We start from the raw sequence: 16,617 nt of genomic DNA on the forward strand, positions 1-16,617 counted from the left end.
TAGTATTAAAAAATGTTTTGATATAATTGCATATAGATATTAAATGAATTATAAACAGTTCTACACATTTTGAGACTTTGCAGTTTTTATGCGTGAGGATAGAGCAGAGGCCTAGCCTGGAAGCGAACGAACTTCCCTGCCCACAAGTTTTTTTGTTGCAAAAGTTGGTCTGGAGTCAGTCCATTGGGAACTGATTATGCTCTTGCAAAGAGCAAATTGTTTTGGTTGGCTCCATGTAATGAAGGACACAAGAGTAGCAGCGATGTAGTCCTACATGTCATCTGAGCACCGTGGAGTTGAATTTCTGATAAAACTGAGTCAGACTACTCCAGGCTAGACATTTAGTCCTTTACTCATTGTAACCTCACTAGATATTTTAAAATATTTCCTCCAGAACCACTGAAAAAAGCCTGTGGAGAGGCTGTCATAATAAATAAACTGACCTTCAGGTGTAACACTGGTTTCCTTGCTCCTTTATGCTTTTCTGTGAAATGATTGCCCGCAAAGGTTGTTGTTGAATCATGATGCAGTCTGTTGACTGACAACACGGCTCTGGTTATGCCTTGGTTAGCTGCCAGATCCTGAACATAATGACCTTAACACATCTTCATGACAGACGTCAGCCCTCTGTGGCACTGACCTGTCACGGCTCCAATAAGACCAGCCAGCCAGTCTCCACGGTTAGACTGATCCTGCATATCATAGGGGCAAAAAAAAAAAAAAAAAAACACTATGGATTGTGAGGAGTTCATTTCAGGCCACCCAATGCAATTTTTCCACACGCCATGTTTACTGATCTTTATTGCAAAGCAATTTCTTCATGTTGCACAATCTGCCCGAAATCTCACAGCAGGGCTTGTTTTCCCCTCCCCTCAAACACGTGAAATTAGTATTGATGTCCGTGTTTGAGCCCAGGTCAAAGTGGATGCCCAGAATTTGCAATTAATGACGGATTACAGGCTGTGAGGAGATCAAAACACAGCCAGTCATACTGTTTCTTCATATTTCAGAGGATTAAATGCTTAGCAGCTGCGGCAGCAGGACCTTTACTTCATGTTTGGGAAACTTTATTAGACCAAACACGAAAGCTGCGGAGCATTTCAACCGGTTTCAAAACAACCTATCTGTGTGCACTCACACTAATCACAGCATAGGCTACAGCTTTGTTCCTGTAATTTGTGGTAATTGTGTTTCATAAAGTATTCAGCAATGATAGGTTATTAAATGTATGACATTACTAGGCTATAGGTTTTTTTCAACATGGAGCATTAGGTGGATTAAATCTTGCAGATTGGTTATTTGCTGGCAGTGATGGAAACTTGAACATGATCTTTCACTGTAAATGAAATGTAACTGATAAGTTATGATTTTGACAGATGCACACCATAGATTATGCAGTCTATGACACACACACACGCGCACACACACACACACACTGAGGGGGGCAGACAGGCAGAGAGACAGAGCGCGGTGGCTTTAAGAGGGGAGGCGTGGTGCTGCTGTTTTGACCGACTTGTCAGTCCCTTCACTCTCCACTATCATTCAGCTGAATGAACAGCCCCGTACAGCCAACACAGGGCATCGTCTCTCTGCACATTCAGCCCGCACTGACGCTCATTTTCGCTCACACTTTGCCTTGTGACAGCGACACGGGATTACTATCACCGAGCGGCCATCGTTTCCACGCAGCGGATCTGAAAGGTAAGTTTAGAATTTCTATGCAAAATCAGTGCGGAGCGGAGCGTGCGCGCCGTCGGTGCCTTGGAAGCAGAGGCTGCCATCGGCTGGGGAGCAAATGTTTGACGCTCGGATACGGGGGACGGGCGTGATGATGGGGAGTGCTTCAGCGTCGGCTGCGTTGAATGATATAAAATAAGATCAGAGCACCTCTCCTGTGGTTGAAGGTGAAAAATGCGCTTTGCCAGGCTGCTGCCTCTCTCCTCACGGCGCCAATTAAGATCCAACACCTGATCTGAAGCCTGCCGGTACGCGCGGCGTAATATTATCAAGCATGAATAATGGTTTAATAATCGCCCGTTTGCCATGAATCATAACACCTGATCTGCCGCCATTGGATGCATATTGGTTAATTTATATGCAGTTTTGCGCATGACAGTCTGCCTCCATCTGTCATCTCTTGCAGATTTGACTGTTTGCTAAGAGTGATGCGGTTATTTTAAGTTATCAAGTTATATTGATGGACGCCACTGAGCCTTTACATGATGCTGGATGCATTTGACCTCGATATTATCCGGATAAACGCTCACCGTGCTAAACGGAGAACCCCTAATTCTCATGAGCGCCCATAGAGGGCGCTGCGCCACCTCAACTGCTGTGTCATCACTGTGCTCTGTGGACACTGCAAAGAAACTGTTCACAACGAGGCATGGTGTGCAGAGGTGATTCTTAACATTTAATTCTGTTCCAATCGAGAGAGATATTTTTCAGTCCGAGTGAACTACTCTCTAGTTTATCTGTCTATTTGTGTTCCTGTGTTCTCCTTTTAGTTCTGCAGAAACAATCCAATTAGACTCAGAGTGTGAAAACCTAATATCTGAATGAAAACGAACTAAAATAAGAAGAGCCGTGTCAGGTTTCTGAAAATACTTTCTCGTTTGCATGATATCATGCCTCAGACTCCTTGTTGTCGACACTTCTTGCAGTGGGCAGCCGCTCCTGTTCTCTTGTTTGGGCTGCAGCAACTTTTCATGTTCAGGTTCTGCTTTACATCCAGACATCAGCACGTCAAAATATTTCTTTCCGTAACAGAAAACAGGCTTGTGTTCACAACTCGGCCGTCTACGTATGAGAAATGGATCTGGACAATGTGACTCTCTTGCATTGTGAATGATGAATGAATAATGGTAAAAAAAAACAAAAAAAAAAAAACAACAGAATTTTTATTGAGGAGAACTGAGGTAGATGTTTGCACTCTGGAGGCTTCTCTGCTTCTTAAAGCACGCGCTGCTTGTCAGTTTATAGGATGTGAAAGCACCGATAGCCGTTTAATCTAACTGAACATCTGGCTAGTGATGCGGCGTTGGGTCCTCTTGGCCAGCAGTTGAGGCTTTACAAGGGCAGCACCGTGCTAAGTACAACATGATCCCCTCCTCCTCACCCACACAGCTTTGCCTCAGGAGTCCTGAGCATTTGCTGCATTCCCTCTGCTGGATCAAGATTGTGCTGCTCGGGAGTAAAGCCACAATGATCCTCAAGTGTTTGGCAATGTTTCAGAGAAATAAGGGAATAAGGGGGAAAAAATGTCTGTTATGTGTGACAAGATTGGAATGGATTATGACACAGCAATTGCGCTTTAATCATGCTAACCCATCGGGTAAGTAAGTGGCTTGCAGGATTTGTCATTGTAAGGCCGCTGAAGGAATTTTTTAACAATGTGTAATGCACATACTTTACGGGCATCGATAGGCTGCCCACTGAACTCCACGCACTTGTGTTAATGGGTGGCAGTGATGGATGGATTTGTTGAAAAGCCCTGCTCTATAGCCGACTGCATATCTCTAAGTAGAGCCGCAGTCCCCTGAGCTTTTAATACGCTTTAAGCTTTTTCACAGGTTCAGCTTTGAGCATGTGAAATTTCACATTTAAAACCGGGATATTTGTCTGTTTACTCCCAAATCAGACCAGAGAAGATGTTCCGGCAGTTTTCCGGAGAGTATTTTTAGGTCCACTGTTTTGACTGTAGTGCATAATCCTTGTCCAGCTACCTGTGTTTTCTGAGGAGAGGGAGGAAAGAAAAATAGGTCTGACATCCAACAGCAACAGGGCCAATGGGCTGTGGTGTTCTGCTTCTGGTTGTGCCCCTGCTGACAGAGCGGAGGGCTTGTTTCTGCGGGCGGAAGGATGAGTGGGGGCCCTGCTCGGCCCAGGGTGGCTGTGTGCGCTTTACCAGGTAACGGTGTGGCCACACATGGTTCTGGGCTGTGGCAGTCTGAGCTGCTGTGCCGCAGGGAAGGGTGGCCAGCAGGGGAAAGACGGGACCATTGTTCGTGACCCGCAGCTGAGGCAGAGTTTTACTCTCTTCTAATGGGGCCAGATGTTTTATTTGGCAGTTGCTGCTGCCCGTCAGGGTGGTAAGGTGAGAGTCTGGCGTGGCGCGAAGCACAGCGCAGGACTTGAGCAATGGCTGGAGACATGTACTCGGGCCCACGGAGGACTTGTTGCTCCGTTTTCTTCTGCGCCTTTTTCGCTGACTTTATTGTAGACTCGCATCCTCAGCCGTCTGACAGATTTACGAGACGTATTCTGGATTGTGTTCTAAATTTAACTTTTAATAAGTCAAAATATGCTGATCGTCACATCATCTAGCAAGCACGGACACCCTCGTGTGTGGCTCTTACACCCTGACAGTTCATCAGCAAGCATTCCAACTGGGTTGTTTTGTCCTAAGCTGGCCTCGTTAAATTCGTGTCCTTAAAGCTGCTAGCAGCTGGTCCTTCTTTTTCTTCTTCACTCTTTACTCATCACTTACACACTCGATGACCACAGTGCATGCATAGGGCCCTGTGCCAGTCTCTGCTCAATTCCATTCTTCTGTGTGTGTGTGTGTGTGTGTGTGCAGTGGATAGGGAAGGCAGCATGCAGGCTTACTGTATCTGTGCAGAGTTTCTGGCGCAGAGCTAAGAAGTCTGGGAGTAATTAGCTGTGAGGGTATAATCCCATACTAGACACAGTGTTGCGCCTGTTGCGCTCCCCCTTCCTCTCCTCCCAGTCTTCAGTCACAAGCGGTTATGAGGCCCTCACCCTCGCCACCCACTTTACACGTGAAACTGATTGATTCACAAATTAGTTTTTGCCACCAGGGGCAAAGGCGTTTTTACACCATGAATGTATCTACATTTAGTGCCAATTCTCTGAGAGGGATGTTTAAAACGGGCTTCTCATTGAGCAGTGAAGCCGACATATGCCAACAGTGTCCCTAAAAACTCATTTGTGTGCTTGGATATCAACTTAGAAGCTTGTAAATGCACAAAGAGCTTGGAAGCCTAAATATATGTCCCCATTCAGCCTCTAAATGTGTGGTATGCCTGAAAGGTGCACGCAGGTTGGCTTTTTCCAAAACAAATATGTGCGACTGAATGCGGCCGATTCTTTAGCTTTTCTCTTAATCCGAGCATGATCTCAGCTTTTGTAGAACAGGTCCTAGTGTAAAGGCCTGGTGTGCGAGGTTTGCTCACGGGTTGCGACAACAGGCTCTGGTCTGTTTCTCCCATACAGTAGTGAGGCTGTTCTCTGCCGTGAAGAACCTGAGTTGGAGAGGAATTATGGTGTAACAGGAATGCTCTGGTGTGTCATGGAACTTGGCGTCGGATCAGCCCTGGGGTTACCCAACTGTAAAGAAGTGCTGCGATATGATCGGAAAGGATCTGCTTGTTTACTTTCTGTTCTTGTTTTGCCCTTTTGTCTGTGAAGTTGTCAGACGTCTACGTGAATCCTTTTCCCCCAATTTGCCCTAATTGCGACAGCCATGTGTCATACCTCATCTTTAATAGCGGAAACGTCCTTGTCCAGTAAAACAAAACAGCTCAGAACACATTCTTCTGCCTTCTGTTTTTTCTTTCCTCCTCTCCAGTCTCTCCCTATTGTCTAATTTCGCCTCATTCCCACCACATACATTCACATGCTCCAGATATAATCAAGTGATTAAATAAAATCTAACTGATGAAATATAGACTACGCACCTCAAGTTGTGCACATTATGTCTTTGTTAGCTTGGCTTTTGTACACTATTAATGCTGTAGTGTTTTTGAAAAACAGTAGCTCGCTGCCTTGACTACCTGATTAGACGTGCATGTTTCCAAGACTGGTGCAAATTAAAGGCAATTTTAGTCTCAGTTTCACTGTGCATTGTTATGATTCTACAGAGGGGAAGGGGGCGGGTATGTGGCCACAATAAAAGTGGTATTTTGCATGATGGTCACATGATTGGCTCTTCAATCATATCAGGGCCAAACACACAGGGAGCAGGTGCTCACAAAAGATTGCCTCTTTAATGTCTCAAGGAATTATTTTCCCATGAGTGAGAGTGATTTAGCACTGAGGGTAATGGAGGTTGAGAATATCCTAATATTTCTTCACTTCCTGACAGCCCTCTCCCCCAAAGACCTCTCCCTCCGTGGTCCCCCGTTACCCTCTGCCCTCCTGCACCCCTCAGACTTCCAACTCAATGCAGTGGTTGTTTCGATCCACTGTCTCCATGTAGTCACAGGCAATTAGCTTCCGTCAAAATAGGCTGCAAGAAGACGGGTTGAGACTCGGGCATCCAAACCCCTTGCTCTTGCCCCTTACACTTGGCTAATATTACCCCCGAGCTACTGAGAAAGGGCCGGATAGGTTTTGTCAGTAGATGGAAGGGAAAGAAGGGGAGGGAGGGGGGTCCACTTGGGACCTGGGCGCGTGCTACCTCACTGAGCACAAAGCGGTTCTTTCACTTGGGATCTGGAGCACATATGGAATCATTTATCAAACCTCCAGTGCGTCAGGCCCGCCGTATTCTCCTGGCTACAGGTCTACAGGTTTCCCCTCACCTCTGTTTCTCAGATTCACTTGCCCTTTTGGAATTATTTTGGAAAATGGCACCTGGACATGTTCCTCCATTGTTCTCACCGGTGAACATGAATGAGGACACCCCGGTGTGCACTCAAAATTTGATCTTGATGTCAATTTACACCTAAAATCATCCATGTAGGTAGACCATGTCATGGTGAGGCCTGTATTTGCATTAGAGCAGCTGCTATAACATTTAATTTATGATATTTTTACTATGGGGCATTTGGTATTCATTTCAGTCATTGCTTTTTGGAACAGTTTGTGTGAACTCAATTCAAGGTCTGCATTTAGCAGAGTATTTTTGCCTTTTCTTGAATGAATTAGTGTCCACACAAAATTATAGGAACACTGTTTTAACGGTAACGCAATGCCAGCGTGACATCATCTCCGAGGACTGGCCTCTAAACTGCACAGCTGGGTGTAGATAACGGAGCAGCTTGGATGTTTATTTTTTTCCCCTTCTGCATTCCAGCTTCTTATTTATAATGGCCATGCTATCCAGCTCTGGGGGCTACTTCTATAAAAGGAAGTTTGAAGACTTTTTGCCGAGCCACTCGAAAAGGAGGCTCGCATGCCACATTTTTTCGAGATGTAACCTTTAGATTTTTCAGCAGAAGGACATCAATCACGCAGCAAAAGAAAGGCTTGGGTCAAAGTGAGTGAGATACATGTCTCAAGCTGAAGAGATCTCTGTAAAATGAGCATAATAGTTGTAGCACTTTGTATCAAGGAGGTCAGCCCAATGTGGTGATAGGTGACCTTTGGCCTGTGACCTTATCCGACTGCTTGGCTTGCCCTCTAGGAAGTAGATTGTGTTTACAAAGGGCTTGTCATTATGTGCTTTAGATTTAATTATCTTGACATGTTGCGTTGGGTAGCTAATGGCGTTCAATATCTGAGTCTGCAGTTCAACCAGTTCCTCTTTGACCTGCAGCTATCTTCTGCTTACAAAACTGAGCGGGTTTGGTCATCACTGCCTGAAAGTCATTCGACCTGGATTGCCAGCCTTTGAGCTTTTATCTTGCATTGTTGATTCCCAGCATCAAATCATCGCTAAATTAGCCTAAACTCCTGCACTAACAATCCAGATGTCCTCACTGGTCTGACACCCCATTTAATGCGTAGCAGATGGTATTTGTTGCTGTGGATTGTGCTGGAAACGGATTACCTTAATGAGGTCATTTACCAATGAACTGTGTGACTTTGGCCAAATCATCTCCTGGAGGCCTGTTCTTAAATTTTCTTAAGGTTACGTATCGGTTAAACATCCTTGGATGACTGTTGAATCCTTTCTTGGATCACGGAATTTCCTTTAAAAAACACTGTTTGTCTATAGAGGGCATTCACCTTTGGGGGCCGCTTTACGAGAGATATGCGGAGCATGTACTTCTTTGGCTTGTGTTATTGTAACCATCAGATCTTCTCCTCTTTCCCTCCCTCCCTCTGTCTCCTTGGTGGACAAGGGTCCTTTTCGCTGCCCTGTGCTTTTCTGTTTGTGTTTGATTGTGGGAAAATTTCTCAACTGTCCGTGAGAGTCCCCCGCTCTCTGGACCGGCTTTTCCCATGGGGTCCTCCATGTTCAGAGACGCTAAGCCCCACCACTACTCCAGGGCGCTTCTTGTCACAGTAGCTCCTAGTGGTAATGGTGGTAGCAGAATGAATTTGCTACCACCTAAACCTTTGAGTTTTAAACGGCACGTCTAAGCTGACAAGAATTTATCTTTTCAGTTTGGTTGAGACACTTTAGCACAGTGATGTAGAAGCCTGGAAAAAAAGGACTCTCCACCAATAAATCACTTCAGATGGGAGACCGAGATCGAGACGTGGATCCTGGTGTGACACAGCTTTGACAAAGGGCCAGGCTGTGGCAGGTTTACTTTGGCTACCCATGCAGAATATGTTCTGACTCTGACGTTGGACATTAAACCTGAGATATATAAGGTTTATAGCTTTGAGTTTTCAGTTTTGTTAATGAGACTTGCTCTGGTTCATGTACAGTATATGCTGTTTGGCTGACTGGCTTACCTCACTGAACTAAGATTGTGAATTTCAGTTTTACTTTTACTGCATTCAGTTGCTTCCATTTTCACATTTGGATACTGGTAGTGTTTTATTTTTGTCTCTTTCGGGGATTTTCCTGACAAACAGGTTTTGTGTTCTTACTTTCTCTCTGACTAGCCCGCTAGGTTGTGTATGCGTCTCTCTGCTTACCAAATAAATAGCCTGCAGTTTTTAAAGAAATGTAGAATAGCAAGGCCTTTCACATCCGTGTTCAATTCTATTTAACAAATGTAATCCACTTTACCAGTGTGACAAATATGGTTTATTGAAGTCATGCACAGCTGGAGAATCTTAGCAAAACTCAAGCTGTAGATGCATTCCACTCACCCATCCTGTTCCCCATTCAATCTATCACACTACTCATGTGCTATCTACACCTGCAGGGTTTGGAAGCTGTACAACCGCGAACTGTTTGACCCGAGGAAGACAAAAATTTTCAGTATCAGACAAAACCTCCCTAATGATCTCACTTAGTTTAAAAGTTAAGGTCGATACCAAACAGTTAAACATTTTTTTCAAGCACAACACAGTCATAATTCTTTTTGGAGTACCAAATTTGGCTTCTACATCTTCCCATGCATTTTTTTCCAATCATGTAATGACTTTATGGTGCACTTCAAAGCTCTCAAGTAGAATCAAAAGCTGTGATAGGCACTTTTACTGTGTTCTGCGGGCTTTGTCCCAGGCTTTAATGCATAATGGGAGCTAACTGCCATCTTATTGTGTTTGAGCTTGGAGATGGATGAGCAGATGCTGTTAGGGATGATAGAGCAGTTCTGTATTTCTTGCTGTCAAGTAACTAAACAGACAAACACACTCCGTATAGTGGACCTGAGCCATAGATCCTTCATCCCTGGTAAGCTTTTTTTCAAAAACAGCGTTTTGCCAAGTGACAAACCGCGTGGTTTGCAACAACTAAAGCATTCAGATGGGGAATGAATAGGGTTCTGTCTCTGGAGAGGCTTGTTGAAATGGGGCCTTTCGCTTTCATCCCTCCGGAGAGCAGATTGATCTCGCGCAGGTTTGCACTGGCAGTGCACTTTAAATGGACTGTTGAAAGTCAAGGCGTTTATTTGTGCTGTGTTGTAAACTGTGTTCTTTTTCCAAATTTAGGATTTCTGTGGGTGTTCTCCATCATCTATAAGCACTACCAGGCCATCGCCACTTCCCTCTACTTTTGTTATTCTTACATTCACCTGTAACACTAACCTTAGAACAGGTGGCGATACAAAGGCTTGGTGTGTAAGGTTTGCTCATGGATGAGGAAAGGAACCTTTTGGATCAATTCTGATGAAAAACACAGATACTCTTGTAGATTCTGGGTCTTCCTCCTTTTTTATAGTTTTGCAGATGGAGAGGAAGCCTGTTAAAACAGATGTCATCCTCCTCTGATATACACTCCATCACTCCCTTGTGGCAAATATCACATGTGGACATCAGGTGACCCCCTTTGTGCTTTTTCCTTGGTTACTAAGATACGGACCTCCTCTTCCTCCTTTGCATCGCGCAGCAACCTCTCAGAGCAGTGTGCTGTTTTTCTTCTCCTTCCACTTGTATAAACTGGGAGACTATCTGCCATCAGCATTCAGGAAGTGTGGGGGTAAACAAACCACAGGAGCCAGTAGGAGAAACTCAAATGACCCAAGCATGTCCTAGCAACAGAGAGGAGGTTATTTTTGGGTTCAGTCTGTATCTTCGTGCCTTGTATTTATTAGGGGTTGTTTATATTTGTTTATTTGTCATGGCAAACTCGTTTGTGCACTTGTATAGGAGTTGGAAAATGAAGCTGGGCTCAGCTTTCTTTAATGTTTTTGCACGCATCAAATGATGGAACTTCTTTCCGGTCCCGACACTGACCAATTACTTGCTCTCCCTACCATGTTTGAAGTTCTTTACTGGTGTAGTTATCATGCTCTGTGCTAATGGGATGACGGCAGTGGTAACGGTGCCTAGTTTTGCCATTGCTGATGTGCATTTAAAGGATAAGTGTGGCCTCTTTCTTGTTTTTTTTTTCATCTCTTTTTTTCATTTTTTTTTTTTTTTTAGACTGTTTTGAAACAGAAGTGTTTATGTGAGAGAAACACAGACCTAAGCGTCTCTGCAAAATTTGTGTCTGTGTGCACATGTGTTGAAAGGTCCATCCTGTCAGACATGGATTGATGGAGAGATAACCCATAAGCCAGTGCTCGACGTGCCAAGCCATCTTGACTCATTCAGGCACACACTGAACGCAGGATTTGGCCTGCATTAAAGCTACTGGAGGCTGATTTATTTTGTCTCTTTCTCTCTCCCAACAGCTTTGCTGGACTGCCCATTTTCATGCAGTATCACAGCCTGCATTATTTCCTTAGGCACTGATCCATCTAGAAAATGGCTTCATAAAGTCCAGTCTTCCTCCATCACCACCATTCAGCCCCCCTTCTTTACCCCCTTCATCGTCTGGGAGCCTCTGGGATTAGCTGTGCCATGTAGTGTGAGGAGACTGAAAGATATTGTGATTATCAGTGGTAGAAATAGAGGTGAAACAGGGGAGGAGTGGGGTCAGGGCAGTGCTGGTGATGCTACTGAACTGTAACCATGATCTTGACCACGTCTACTGAGACCGAAGCTAGCGGCAGGGGGTGGATTAAAGGTATTAAGCAGACAGACTGGATCCTTGGTGCAGACATACTGCCGTATCAACCTGTGCACACATTCCTGCCCACCCAGCCCCCAACATGCTGCGCTGACAAACGAAATCCCTTAAATGCACAATTAACTGCTGGAGTGATCAGGGTTATTACAATGGTGGAGTGAGCGTGGATAGGCTTGTGTTTATTGCACTGAAAGTTCAGTGGCTGTGGGTTACTGAGAGCCAGGGGGAGTGACATTTTGGACAGAAATTGAACTGTGAATTTCAATTTATAGGTCTTGATGAAATGTTGCTGGAATAATGACTCAAATACAATTAGTCTATGAGAATTAAACGAGATTTTCCAATAGGCTTGAGTGAGGTGAGGGTATGGGTTTTTGGACTTCCTGGTAAGTCAATTCAGACTCTAAACACTCTAACCACTAAAGAGTTCTTGCCATGATTGCTCACAATCTGTAAAGCAGGGAAAGCATGGCATGCACTGTTACAGCTCCAAACTCAGAGATGAAAGCGTGAGGACATTGAATATATTTCATTTTATGTGAATAATTTTGTTTTAGAAGTCACATTTCTTTGGGATTTGCTCCAGGCCTGTCACTGAAACTGCTCCAGCTCCTTCCCTCTCACTCTCTTTCTCACTCTTTCCCTTCCTTGGATCTCTACCGCTCCTGTGCTGCACCCCGATTTGCTGCCAGGTTGCCTTGGCGACAGGCTGTGGTACATAAATCCGGGCGATGTTTGGGGAACGCATCGCCACAAGGCAGGAAATCTTGTACATTCTTTATCTCTCACCCTTCGGATGCTGCTTCCACAGTACTTGGTAGGGAGCAGGAGCTGTATAAGCATGCGTCTCCTGGTCTCTACCAAGCACTCTGGGACCACCACAGGTGTTATTTTTCTAAAAAGAAAAGAAATAAAAAGAAAAAAATCTTTGTGGTTTGAACAACCCACACTTCTTTTGCAAGAACTGGGGAGAAAATGAGAGCAATGTTCGGGTAAAGGCAGAAATCGTCCTGCAGCACAAGCCTAGAGCTGAGCGGTCGCATATTTTCCACATCTAATGAATTAATGCAGGCATACACTCACCTGTAGCTCCCATGAATGAGCGCACACAAACCCACCCTATCCGTCATGACCCTGCTTTCCTGACATTCCATCCAAGAGCTAGAGGAACAGGAAAGGTATTGCGGATCAGAGGTTTGCTGGTCTGGCCCGTGAAACAGAATGGAGGGAAGAAACCCTGCTGTGATTCATTTGTGTGAAACGTACATTTGGACACATGAACTCACTTACAATGTCGCTGACAAAGTATTTGAACAGACGCTGATCTTAAATCTGTCTGAGGCTTTTGGACTTTGGCCAGTGCTGTGTAATATATTTCCCAGGCTTATCTTCTAGTTTTTAATAGAACAACTGTTCAAGTGTAATAGTAAATCAGTTGTCATTCCTGTACTGTACAGCTCTCCAGCTTGGCTTAGGTCCCCTTTTCATCTTTTTTTTTTTTTCCCCCGGTCAAATTGGAACACTAGGCCAAAGCTGAGTGAGCACTTTCCTCAACTGACCAGTGCCACTCAAGCAGGAGGCTGTTGACAGGTGAAGAGCACGAAGTAGCTGTTGAATCGATTTGCTCCCTTCTTCCTTTTACCCCAGTCTCGGCAATCAATGCTCATAATTATGGAAACGGTCGCCTCATCTGTGTTAAAGGTCACCGAGTTCTATCTCATATCACACCCTGCATCTCACAGCGCTGGCGAGTTAACTGCCTGTAGGCGCAACTCTGGCCGCTGTGGTCATAATAGTGCCGGTTCTCACTACAGTCCTGCCCTGGTGGGAGGAAGAAAAGAAAAGTCAGACTCATTGTTCTACGGAGGAAACTAAGATGCAGGGAGAGGAAAAGCTGCAGGGGGAAAAAATGCTGACCCACATTTTTGTTGCAACGTGCAATGGGACAACAATTTGAGGCCCAACTTGACCATTTAACTGAAATAGCATGTAATCGGAACAATGTGTGTTGATTGTACGCCGCCAGTGCAGATGTGATTAACCCAGATTTGTGCTACGGGGGTCAGGTTTTTTATATATATATTTTTTTTTCCTTCTTCATCCTGTGAACGCCTGTGAATGGGACAACTGCTCATTGTGCAGCGGCTTTTCTTCGTTTATAACCTGCTCCCATTCTGCAGCGGTGTTCATTTCTGAAGCACGGGTAAAGAAACATCTGCACTACACTGAGATAAATATAGTAGGTACTGAATTAATGATGCCTGTTTGACTTCAATGATGCTACCCATGACTGGAGATAATGTATCTCTGGGGATACAGGGCTTACTGAGTTCAGTAGAGGTCCTACTTAAGTCTGTCTGACAACTATTGCAAGTGTGTGTGTGTTTGTGTTATGCTTTGAAGATGATTTCTGCATGGATAAAACATTATGAGACTGGTACACTTTGTATTTTAATGATCTGTGTAGCTAGATTTTCTTTTTATTTCTGGAAAAAAAGAAGCAGGAAAAACCTTGCTTTATAAAACACTAGTGTTAGACTTGACGAGGTTTCACAGGGGTCCTGATTGGTCACAACTGGAAGTGGCACCAAAAAGACTCCTATCCTAGGGAGGAGCAATATACAGCTGTTGTTCAAATGGAATAATTTTTTAGTCTTTGCTTGATGGCATTTGTAGATGTGTGAAGAATGAATCAGTGGGACTCGGTCCCTGCCGGCTTTAACACTAAAATGGCTGCTTTCCCTGTCCTGAAATGAGTTGAAAGGGTTTGCGAGATGATTCAGCAAGCATTTAGCTTGAATCATAGCAGTAGCTGGCGTTCGGTTACTATAAACAGCCCTGTGGCTGAAACATCCCAGGGGGCGGCACTAGTTGAAATGTGTTGTTTAGTGTGCCAGTGAAACACAATACAGACAAACTAATTGCAGTAACAAAATGACTTATCAGGTGCGCAAATGTGCAACAATGCGTTTTCCAATACTGCAATGCAGGATTTTAAACAGACTCTGGAAGCGTTTAGTATTCATTGCAACAACTGTGAGGTAAACTGTAGAGCAATTACATTCATGTTGCAAAGCAATCTACCAGGTATATATATGCGACCAGCCAATGACTGTTGAACCCTTTTTTTTTTTTTTTTTTCCTGAACCACCCTGTTATGACATCCCTGCTGTGCTGACGGACTGCCTCTATTCAAATGGCTGAAAGGGCTGCATATTTTCACACGGGGCCACTGGTCAATGTGGCTTTACTGTTTCAGCCAACAGCCGGGATCAGAGTCAAATAAGAAGTAATTATTCAATCATCAGAAACTTCTAATCATTGTAGCAGCAGCAGCAGCAGCTTATACTCGAGTGGCCGGACTACAGTTGATGAGTACAAGCACTGCCTCAGCAAACATGCATTCCTATGAGGGAGAGTCTTGTTTGTTAGCTTGGGTTTCACCATCTTTGTGGGTGTTAGGGTGTGTGTGTACGCTTTTAGCAGCAGAAAAGGAACAAGCATGCGCTACTGGCTTGTCAATGTGTGTGTCAGTTAGGAGCCAGATGGATGTCAGGGGCACGTGGTGCAGGTCGTGTGTCTGCCGCTACAGGAGCCCTCCCTGGGCTCAGCTGGTTTTAATCAACACCATCACTTCCCCCTCTAGCGGGTAATCGGCGCACAATGAACCCACTCTGCCCCTCCACCGCTATTGCACAGCGAGGGGCTATGGTATATGTATTTACATTGTCTCTCTTGCATACACAATAGTGAGAGGATACATATGTGCGCTGCTCCCCCTCACATCAGCTCATCCAGTCCCTTGACTTTACAAACGCCTCCCCAGATAAACTGCAATGATAGCCTGTGTAATAACTGTACAGCCCATTATTGCTTCCTCTTCCAGCTACTGTTTGTATTTCTTGCCCCATATGTCTTTGTTCAACAGTAATTATAACCGTGTGAAAATGTCTTTGAATGTTCTGTCTACATGTTCTTTAAACAGTTAAAACAGCATAGCACAGTAGCAGATACGGATGGTGGGAGGATTAGTCTGCAACCGCAATAACTCTTTGTGCGGTGACATAAATGGGAAAGAATGGAGTGACAAATCTAGAATGGGGTTTTTTTATCAGTTCAGCTTGGATGTTATCTGCACTCACTTGCTTTGTGTACATACATGCCTGATAGCTTCCTGCAGACAGGGCTGTGTGTTGCTTATCAGCCAGTCCCGACCCAGCCCTGAAACCATGCATCCCAAGGATCCTTTGTCTCTGTACGTGCCGCAAAAAACATCAAGTATGAGTGAATAACAGGGGAATCCATGTGACGGTGCACTGCAGAATAACCTTTAGGGGAGCCTCTTCTCAGCTGGGGAGCAGGACGGTACAGACGGCTACTTCATTTAGGAGGATAGTAAATCAGTGTAACAACATGTCTGACCCTTCCCACTCTATAATAGACAGCTGGACAGACAAACTCAATGTGTGGTTGGCTGGAACACGAGGCACGTGTGTTTGACTGATGCTGGTGGGTCAAAGGGCAACTGGTGTTTGGCCAGTTGTTTGGTGTTTTCTGCGCATATTCATTTGAGGGGGACTCCTTTAAATTTGCAGCAGGATTTTCCGTTTTTGAATGTATCAATAAATCAATCATGAATCTGGCTGCAGCCGTTTTTGTAGATTTTCTTTTTTTCTGTCTTTCATTATTAGAAATGGTGATTGCGTTGTACGACACTGAGACGTGATAATAACCACTGTATTTGTGTCGGGGTGAACAGTGGCTCAGAACAGACTGTTCTAACCCACTGTAGAGATAAACAGGAAGTGTTTGTTATCACTGTGTCATCCCCAGAGAGCTCATAAGATGGTTTTGCTGCATTATAGTGCAACACCCAGCTAGGTCATCATTCCTAGCATTACATTTACCCAAGATGGAGAAAAAAAAAAGAAAAAAGGTTTGACATTTCTTTTCAGCAGTGAACTCCAAGTAAACTGTGGGTTTAGCCGGGTTTGTTGGACCTGTTTTGGTAAGTCCAGACCAAATGGTTTGAGAGCAAAATTGTTGGGCTATTTTTAGACAGTCCACTTCCTCTGGTTTGTGATAAAATCTTTAGAGAGAGGATCTAACTTTTTTTTTTGTTTCACTGGCTTCAAAGGTTTGTTGGTTTTGCTGTCACAGCATTATGCAAATGCATAATTACAAGTGTGTGTGTGTGTGTGTGTGTTTTGTTGAAATGATTCCTGCACTAATTCTCATAGCTCCTTGAGCACAGCCCGGCATTCTCTGATTAAAATTTGGGGTGCATGTTTTCAGCTTGTTGGAAGCGCCGACCTTCAATTTCTGCAACAGATACGCCCCGATCGCTGGCTCAG

The 16,617-nt window shown here is 44.5% G+C and overlaps 1 protein-coding gene across 1 annotated transcript in view; it reads left to right on the top strand.

The window, feature by feature from the left end:
* Window positions 1-800: 800 nt before the first annotated feature.
* Window positions 801-16,617, top strand: part of daam2 (dishevelled associated activator of morphogenesis 2) — a 92,534-nt gene continuing 76,717 nt past the window's right edge. The window contains exon 1 of the mRNA XM_084569702.1: window positions 801-1,701. The gene's annotated coding sequence lies outside the window, so the exon portion shown is untranslated. The remainder of the gene's footprint in view (window positions 1,702-16,617) is intronic.

Source organism: Chelon labrosus (genome assembly GCF_963514085.1).
Source record: "Chelon labrosus genome assembly, chromosome: 20".
NCBI lineage: Eukaryota > Metazoa > Chordata > Actinopteri > Mugiliformes > Mugilidae > Chelon > Chelon labrosus.